Source organism: Myotis davidii, unplaced genomic scaffold (genome assembly GCF_000327345.1).
Source record: "Myotis davidii unplaced genomic scaffold, ASM32734v1 scaffold827, whole genome shotgun sequence".
Classification (NCBI taxonomy): domain Eukaryota; kingdom Metazoa; phylum Chordata; class Mammalia; order Chiroptera; family Vespertilionidae; genus Myotis; species Myotis davidii.
Genome location: NW_006297815.1, coordinates 694,763 through 703,187, shown reverse-complemented (window position 1 = coordinate 703,187; position 8,425 = coordinate 694,763). Strand labels below are relative to the sequence as shown.

The 8,425-nt window shown below is 45.6% G+C and overlaps 1 protein-coding gene across 22 annotated transcripts in view; it reads right to left on the bottom strand.

Moving 5' to 3' along the window:
- ZMYND8 (zinc finger, MYND-type containing 8) overlaps positions 1-8,425 on the bottom strand; it is a 111,089-nt gene that overhangs the window by 36,420 nt on the left and 66,244 nt on the right. The window lies entirely within an intron of this gene.

Sequence of the window (8,425 nt, the reverse complement as noted above, 5' to 3'; positions counted from 1 at the left end):
ACTGTCACAAGAGACCTCCACCACGTGAATCCACAGTTCCCCAACAGGTTGAGTTAAAAAAGTAAGGAGAGGCCGGGCAGTGGCCTAACGGAGCCCTGCCCCACTTGTAATCATGCAGAGGATTTTAGCAACAACGCAGGTAAAGCCATGAGCTTTCGGTGTGAAAAATCTCAAAATAAATAGCAATTTAAAGCGGAGACCCCAGCATGGGCCAGGCGCAGAGACCAGAGCCAGGCTTGCAGATGGCATGTCACCTGTTTGTGGGAGACGCAGGGGTGGGCCTCACAGCTACTGCATCTGCCAAAGGCCAACTGGACCCCTCAGGAGAGCTCGGGACTCCCACGTCACAGGGGCAATGCTGACGGGAGCTAAATGCAGCCCCGAGGGAGTGATGAGACACTGGTCAACTACCCCCCCTTTACATGGGTGCTTGCCTCCATTTCCTCACCTGCCAAATGGGCACGCTCAGAGTGAGCATCAGTAACGGATACACCAGTACACCTGAGGTCACCTCATCTCCAGCGCCAGGCCCTGCCAACGCTGCACTGAACGTAAGACAGTGGGAGAGACTCTAGATGCAGAGAGAAATGGACTCAGGCATGGACTGGAAGCCAGACTGAGTGCAAGTCCCAGCTCTGCGCTGACTTGCTGTGTGACTTTGGGTACGTTACCTCGTCTCTGAATCTCCTTTCCTGGCAGCAACCAAGAGGAAGACTAACAACGCCCTACAAAGGGAAGGTGAAAGTCCCTACACTCATCAAGTTGTAAGGACCAAGTCAGTCAGTCATCTGGACAGCTGTCTGGCATCTGTTAAGTACTACTCTGGGCATCGCCTGCTCTGAGTGTAGTAGAAGTTCCTATTTCCCATTCACCTCTGGGGCTTCGGTTTCAATCATCCAAACCAGCAGTTCTCCTCCAGGGCACACAGGGCAGTGTCTGCGGATGTTTTTAGTTGTCAGACCAGGAGACAAGGTGCTCCAGGCACCTTAGGAGGTAGAGACCAGGGATACGGCTAACATCCTACAGGACACAGGACAGCGTCCCTGAGGAAGAACTATCTTGGCCTCAAATGCCAACAAGTGCTGAACTGATCGCCCACACGGGGACCGCAGCCGTGTCTCTGGGAATCCTTCGCCTCCCCCGGAAATGCGGAGCAGAGGTAGGGAGCAGGTCACCTGGGCTGAGCGAGTGCTCAAGAAACATTCGAAACCATTGTGAGGACTCAGCTCTTTTGAATACTGAATCCAATCAGTTTTACTGTAAGAACGAACGAATACCTGGCCCAGCATTCTGAGGGCTGTTGTTATCACTGGTACTAACCCTGCTCCTCTCACCACTGCTAGGATAACAAGCAGAAATAAAGTGCTTGTTACCTAAACCAACAGGAATAAATGACGTTAAAGACATTTTAAAAGATTTCAATATTTCCAATAAAACCTTTAGTGTCGGGGTGTTTCTTTGGTTTTGTTTTTCAGTAATCCACTCACTTATGTGCCCCCCGCTTCCAAGAGACTTCCGGTGGCTGATAGGATCAGTAGAATGCCCTCCCCACGAGGGCTACAGACCAGGCTTTTCGAGCTGTGCTCTCTGACACAGCCGTCGCCACCTTTTGGACCTTGCGGACCCCTCAGAACCCACGGACCCCCGGTTGGCGACCGACCGCTGCTCTGAAACGAATGAACAAGCCGGCCTAGCAGAGAGGGGCTCGCTTAGCACACTGTCAAAGCGCTCCTGAGGACTGTGGGGAACTTTGCCAAGAAGCCTAACCCTAGCCCTAACCGGTTTGGCTCAGTGAATAGAAGCGATGGCCTGCGGACTGAGGGGTCCCGAGTTCGATTCCGGTCAAGGGCATGTACCTTGGTTGCGGGCACATCCCCAGGAAGGGGTGTGCAGGAGGCAGCTGATCGATGTTTCTCTCTCATCGATGTTTCTAACTCTCTATCCCTCTCCCTTCCTCTCTGTAAAAAAATCAATAAAATATATTTTTTTAAAAAAAGAAGCCTAACCCTAAAGGGAACAGGAACAAAATCCCACGCCAAGGTACTGTCACAAGAGACCTCCACCACGTGAATCCATGGTTCCCTAACAGGTTGAGTTAACAAAGTAGGGAGAGGCCGGGCGGTGGCCTAACGGAGCCCTGCCCCACTTGTGATCATGCAGAGGATTTTAGCAACAACACAGGTAAAGCCATGAGCTTTATAATTCTGTGTGGCCCTAGCCGGGCAGGTCAGGGGCTTACATCGTCCCAATACACCAAGGTTGCAAGTTCGATCCCTGCTCAGGGCACATACAAGCAATCAGTGGATGCAAAAATGCGTGAACCAACAATCAATGCTTCTCTCTCTCTCTAAAATCAATCAATATAATTCTCTGTGTGTGTGCATAGGTGCAAGTGTGAAATAAAAATAACTGGAACAAGCCTTTAATTTCACAGACATATAAATTTTCCTTTGATAATAAAGTTTCAGTATTGGGGCACATACAAGCAATCAGTGGATGCAAAAATGCGTGGACCAACAATCAATGCTTCTCTCTCCTCCTCTCTTTAAAATCAATCAATATAATTCTGTGTGTGTGTGTGCATAGGTGCAAGTGTGAAGTAAAAATAAATAACTTGAACAAGCCTTTAATTTCACAGACATATGAAGTTTCCTTTGATAATAAAGTTTCAGTATTCGGGTTTAAGAAACATGTTTTTTAAATACATTTTTTATTGATTCTAGAGAGAAAGGAAGAGGAAGATCGAAACATCAATGCTGAGAGAGAATCATTGATTGGCTACCTCCTGCACGCCCCCTCCTGGGGACTGAACCCACAACCCGGGCATGTGCCTTGACCGGAATCCAACCCAGGACCCTTTAGTCCGCAGGCTGATGCTCTATCCAAGGGGCCAAACTGGCTACGGCAAGAAACATGTTTTAAGTGTTTTTTTAAACAGAACACTTGGACCCGACAAGTATAAGGGTGATGGGAGAACACTGGTTTCCATGGAGACAAGCAAGCTTCACTCTCCACCCGGCAGTGGAGGGTAGACACCCCCCAAGCCCCCAAGCATCTAGAACCGCTTGCTTCATGCCATTGACAGAGGGGCAGTGCCTGAGTCATTTAGCAACCCACAGGTCCCTGAAAGCTAGCCCTGAAAAAGCCAGAGCCGATGTCCACCCCTGAGTGCCACCTGCCCGATTTGTGACAGACCTTGTACCTGCCCAACCCCTTTCAGTTAATGCTACACACACTCACCAGGCTGCCCAAAGCCGTTCCAATTCCTCCTGCCTCAACTTCGCCAACTTTTCAGCCAGGCCTCTGCACGCCACTTCCAAACTATACCAACCCCTCCACTGACCGCCATCTCCACTGCTCTCACCCCAGTCCGTATTCCCAACACGGGCAATATGGCCCTCAAGGGGCAAAGAGTAGTTCTTAGAAGATGAAAGAAACCTTGCACTTTATGTATAAAGCAGAGAAATTCAGGCAGCAAACAGACAGACAATTCCTGTACATTTCATGAAGGTCCACTCCCAGGTATGTACCCACAACAGGGACGCAATCAAACCCTTGGACACCAATGTTCAGAGCAACATAGTTGGCAAGAGCCCAAAGGTGGCAACAACCCAAACGTCCATCAACACACTGTGCCCAGCCACGATGGGATGTTCCTGGGCCACAACAGGACTGCCATGCTGATGCATGCTGCAACGGGAATGACCTTCAACATCTTTGAAAATATACGCTAACACAGAAAAACGTAAATAAAGAAAAATTACCGCAATCGTATGACTCCAGTGAAGATGAATAGATAGGCTCCTGGAAGTTATTCTGGTTTTGTATGAGGCCATCTAGAGAAACATGTTAAATACTAGGCTGGCCAAAATGCCTACAGCATTGGACATCAGAAAGTTAGCAAAAATGTAGATATATAAAAGTTAAATTACGTGAAGAAAACAAATCGGTGTATCCATTTAAAACATCTGCATTCACATTACTTCATAAAGCCAGGTTTCTTCCCCAAGGAGTATCTCCCAAAATTCAGCTCTGACCCCTAACACTTGTCACATTCACGCACAATCTATATACTACTGACAATTAGAACTATATACACTAACATAGAAAGAAGCCAAAGAAATATCGCAAAGTTGAAAGAAGCAAAAAGCTTAGCATGATCCCATTCTACCACAAAATAATTATCATCATCCATGTGATGATATACATTAAACAAATCTGAAGGAACAGCCACTTCCTAATAGTTGCCATCTTTTAGGGTACAAAGATGTGCTATTAATTATATAATATTATGTTCAAGAAAAAAGTGAGACAAAATTAAATGTAAATATTGAAGAGTTTCAAAGATTAATGTGAAGCCATCAGAATTTTGTCAGAGCTAAAATTCAGAAGTGTGGTACATTAGATCAGTAGTTCTCAATGTGGAGTGGAGGGGTGTCTGTGCCCCCAGGAGATACGTGGCAATGTCTGGAGGCATTTTGGGGGGTTCTGTGGACAGGGTGTGCTGCTGGCATCTCACGGGCAGGAACCAGGGATGCTGCTAAGCAACCTACAGTGCGCAGGACAGTCCCACAACAGTGTCATCCGGCCCAAACTGTCAACAGGGCCAAGACTGAGAAGCCCTGTTTGGAATCACTCTAGGCATTTTCAAAAGCAGAGAGACATTGGGAAATGCTCATTCCAATTACGCTTTGGAACAGATGCCAGTCCTTTTACAAAGCCATAAATACTGCCCAAAGGAAAAACTGTTAGCCTTTGAAGTCACCAATAACTTAATAAGATTTTATACTTTGATGTGCAATTTACGAGTGCGGGCTAAAGCACACCATCTATTATCCACATTGACAAAATCCTAGCCTGTGCTAAGTGCTGTTCTGACTACATGAAACAGGAGTCTTAGAATTAAGTTAGAAAAAAGGCCCCTCCCTCCTGTGCACCCCAGCCCTCCAGGTGGGGTGGGGGTGAAGGAGGGGTTGATTCATGCTAAATTTCCTCTGCTTATAAAACCTCGGCAACAACCGACGTGTTCACAAGTCCTGGCGGTGTGCACGGATGAGCCACACGGCAGAACATCACGGGCTGGTCCTACGACAGGACAGAAAGGCTGTGTTGAAGCGTCATTTACTAGCATGAAAAAGCGTTCAGAACACAGGTTAAGTTACAAAAAAAACTCCAACAGTCTACACCAGACATTGCAAACAGGTGATACATGCATCGAGTAGTGCACGGATGTGTGTGACCTAGCATGTGGTTGTTGTTGTTGTTAAATGAGCCAATATATAAAAGTCTGAGTAGTTTGCATTTAAAAAAGATATTTGAAACTTCTCTTGAACAACCAGAAATCTGGCAACACTCAGCCCCCATTCCCACGTGGCTCTAACCAGGAGGAGGAAAAGGCCCCAATGCCCTTTAGAAAAAAGGGAGGGCTCAGAATATCACGTATCGGGCTGTAGACACTGCACTGCTTCGGGGAGAGCTGCACACACAAGCACACGTGTGTACGTGTAATGCGTCATGATAAGGTGTATTTCTGCTTTAGTTCACCCCAGTCCCTACCACTTCCCAGCCTCTCATTTCCATACCAGCCTGACCTCTGGACGTATTTGAGTTTCCAAAGTAACAGTATGGCGTGAACCAACATGGAGAGAGTCCTGGAAACTAGCTAAGGGCTGGCTGTGGTAGGTGGTATCGTCTGTGACTTCCGTCTTCGTAAATAACAATTGTTTTATAAAAATGTATTGATTTCACAATATAAAGGAGTTTATGAACATGTGTTTCCTTCTCCTTAAGCAGTAACCCATATAGAGCTACAAGACCAAAGGACCTTTAGCTCACAGGCCCCAGGAATATCATCCTAAAACATTAATGACTTAAATTGGGATCCCACAAGCAAATATTGGCGAAGGCATCAATTCTGGCCATGAGGTCTAAATAAAGGGGGAAGCAAAATAAATAAATAAATTAAATAAATAAATCACTGAGAATATAAACCACTTTGACCATTAAGACAATGGGATTCCAGTAGAAGCCTTTTGGCCGCACAAAGTGCTTCTCAAAAATCCAGTTCTAAGGTCACAGACACATGATTCTGAGCTCAATCCACACACCCTCCCCCCTCGCAAAAAAAAAAGGTTTCTAAATTCTCATACAAGTTTTATCGAACAATTTATTTCAATTTTATGTTGCTGCTTAAAATGTTTCCATTGCTGTAACTATATGGTTTTTCTGTTCCTATGGCACTTTTCTTTTTTTTATAAATCAGTCTTGTCTGACTATGGGAACATTTCAGTAACGAGTCCACTTCTTCCAATAAATGCTCTTATCACTGCAAACAGCAGAGGGCAGTAGAGTGCAATGAAAAGAAAACCTGACTAGCCATTTCTAGAGTCAGGATGGGGAGCCGGGAACCTCGGCACCTCCCCCGCACTCTCCTAGGGACCTCAACTTGCCTTCTGTAAAATGGGGAGACTGAATCAGCTTCTCTTAATCTATACAACAGAGGTTGGCAAACCAAGCTATGGGCCAGATCCAGCATACCACCTGTTCTTCTATGGCCTACAAGCTAAGAAGGTTTTTACCATTTTTATTTTTTAAAAAAAAAATTTTTTTTTATTATTGATTTTTTACAGAGAGGAAGGGAGAGGGACAGAGAGTTAGAAACATCGATGAGAGAGAAACATCGATCAGCTGCCTCCTGCACAAGGGGATGTGCCCGCAACCAAGGAGAAGGTTTTTACCATTTTTATATGGTTGGGGCAGTGGGGTGGAGGGGAAATCAAAAGGATTAATAGTTCACTAAACATACAAATTATATGAAATTCACACTTTAGTGTCACAGTCACCTACTGTCTATGGCTGGGCTAGTAACGACGACCGTGTTGAATAGTTGCATGGGCGTGACAGAGAGCCACTAAGCCTTACAGAAAAGGGGGCAATTTGTAAGATGAAAACAATTTTGAGTATCACCTTCTCTTCCTGAACTACTCACTGGCTGTACAACTCAGGATCAGCCAAATGACCCAAGCACATACCAGCAAGGGGGCTGTAGTTTGGGAGAAGGACTTTAAAGTCTGCTAACGCAGGACCTAAAACGCTACGCAAATGATCAGGAATTTTGCCAGGACTTCTGATGTCATTTCAACCTCTGTACCACCCAAAGGAAGAAAGACGCTACAGTCAACACATTGAAACTGTTTTTCTGAAATACGGTGCAGGAGAACGGAGAGTGGGTTCATGGCCCTACAGGTGTGATATGAAGAATTATGTATTCATTTCATGTATTTTAGGAAAAAATACAACAAGCGATGTAAACACATGAGTTTATACATTTTATTCAGCTTAGGACAGTGATGGCGAACCTATGACAACTCTGACACGCGAACTCATTTTTTTGGTTGATTTTTCTTTGTTAAATGGCATTTAAATATATAAAATAAATATCAAAAATATACATCTTCGTTTTACTATGGTTGCAAATATCAAAAAATTTCTATATGTGACACGGCACCAGAGTTAAGTTATGGTTTTTCAAAATGCTGACACGCCGAGCTCAAAAGGTTCGCCATCACTGGCAACAGCGATTCTTCCCAGGCCTGCTGCTGAGGTTAAAACACTTTCTCAAAATTGAGCTCTCCCTGGGAGCCAGCAGCGGGGTGGGGGGGGGGGGGGGGGGGGGGGTATGCACAGTGTTCTGTTAACTGGGCTTAAGTGGAATCGTGTCGTGGAATAAGAGGAAGCTTTTAAGGACTCTGGTCAGAAACTAAAGGGCAAAAGGGAAGTTTTTTTCTGAAACTATATCAACACAAGTTACTGTGTCCTAGAACAAAGGCATCTGATCAGCAGCCATAAGAAATAATATGGTCAATATCTTTGAAGCATTTACTACTCTAGGCACTGTTCTAAGCCTCTGTGTATTTTGATTCATTTAATCCTTTTAAGAACCTACAAGGCAGATCCTATTCCTACCACGACGTTACAGATGCGGAGACTAAGGCGTAAGAGCTCAGGGACCCTGACTAATGCCACACAGGTGGCAGTGGCAGAACTGGAATCTGAGACCAGCGTCCTCCTTCTGAACCCCTCAGCTACAGCAAGTCTCAAAACGCAAGGCAGCTGTTAAACCAGGTGACTTCAGAGGCGTGGCACAGTCCATGGGGAAAGAGGAGTGCTGCTTACCTTGCATGTTTCTCTCATGTTTAGACCTCAAATGATGTAAGTGCATGGGTTTGACAGAAACATGTTTCAATTAAAATAAAATTCTTGCCGAAACCGGTTTGGCTCAGTGGATAGAGCGTCGGCCTGTGGACTTAAGGGTCCCAGGTTCGATTCCGGTCAAGGGCATGTACCTTGGTTTCGGGCACATGCCCAGTGGAGGTATGCAGGAGACAGCTGATTGATGTTTCTCTCTCATCGATGTTTCTGACTC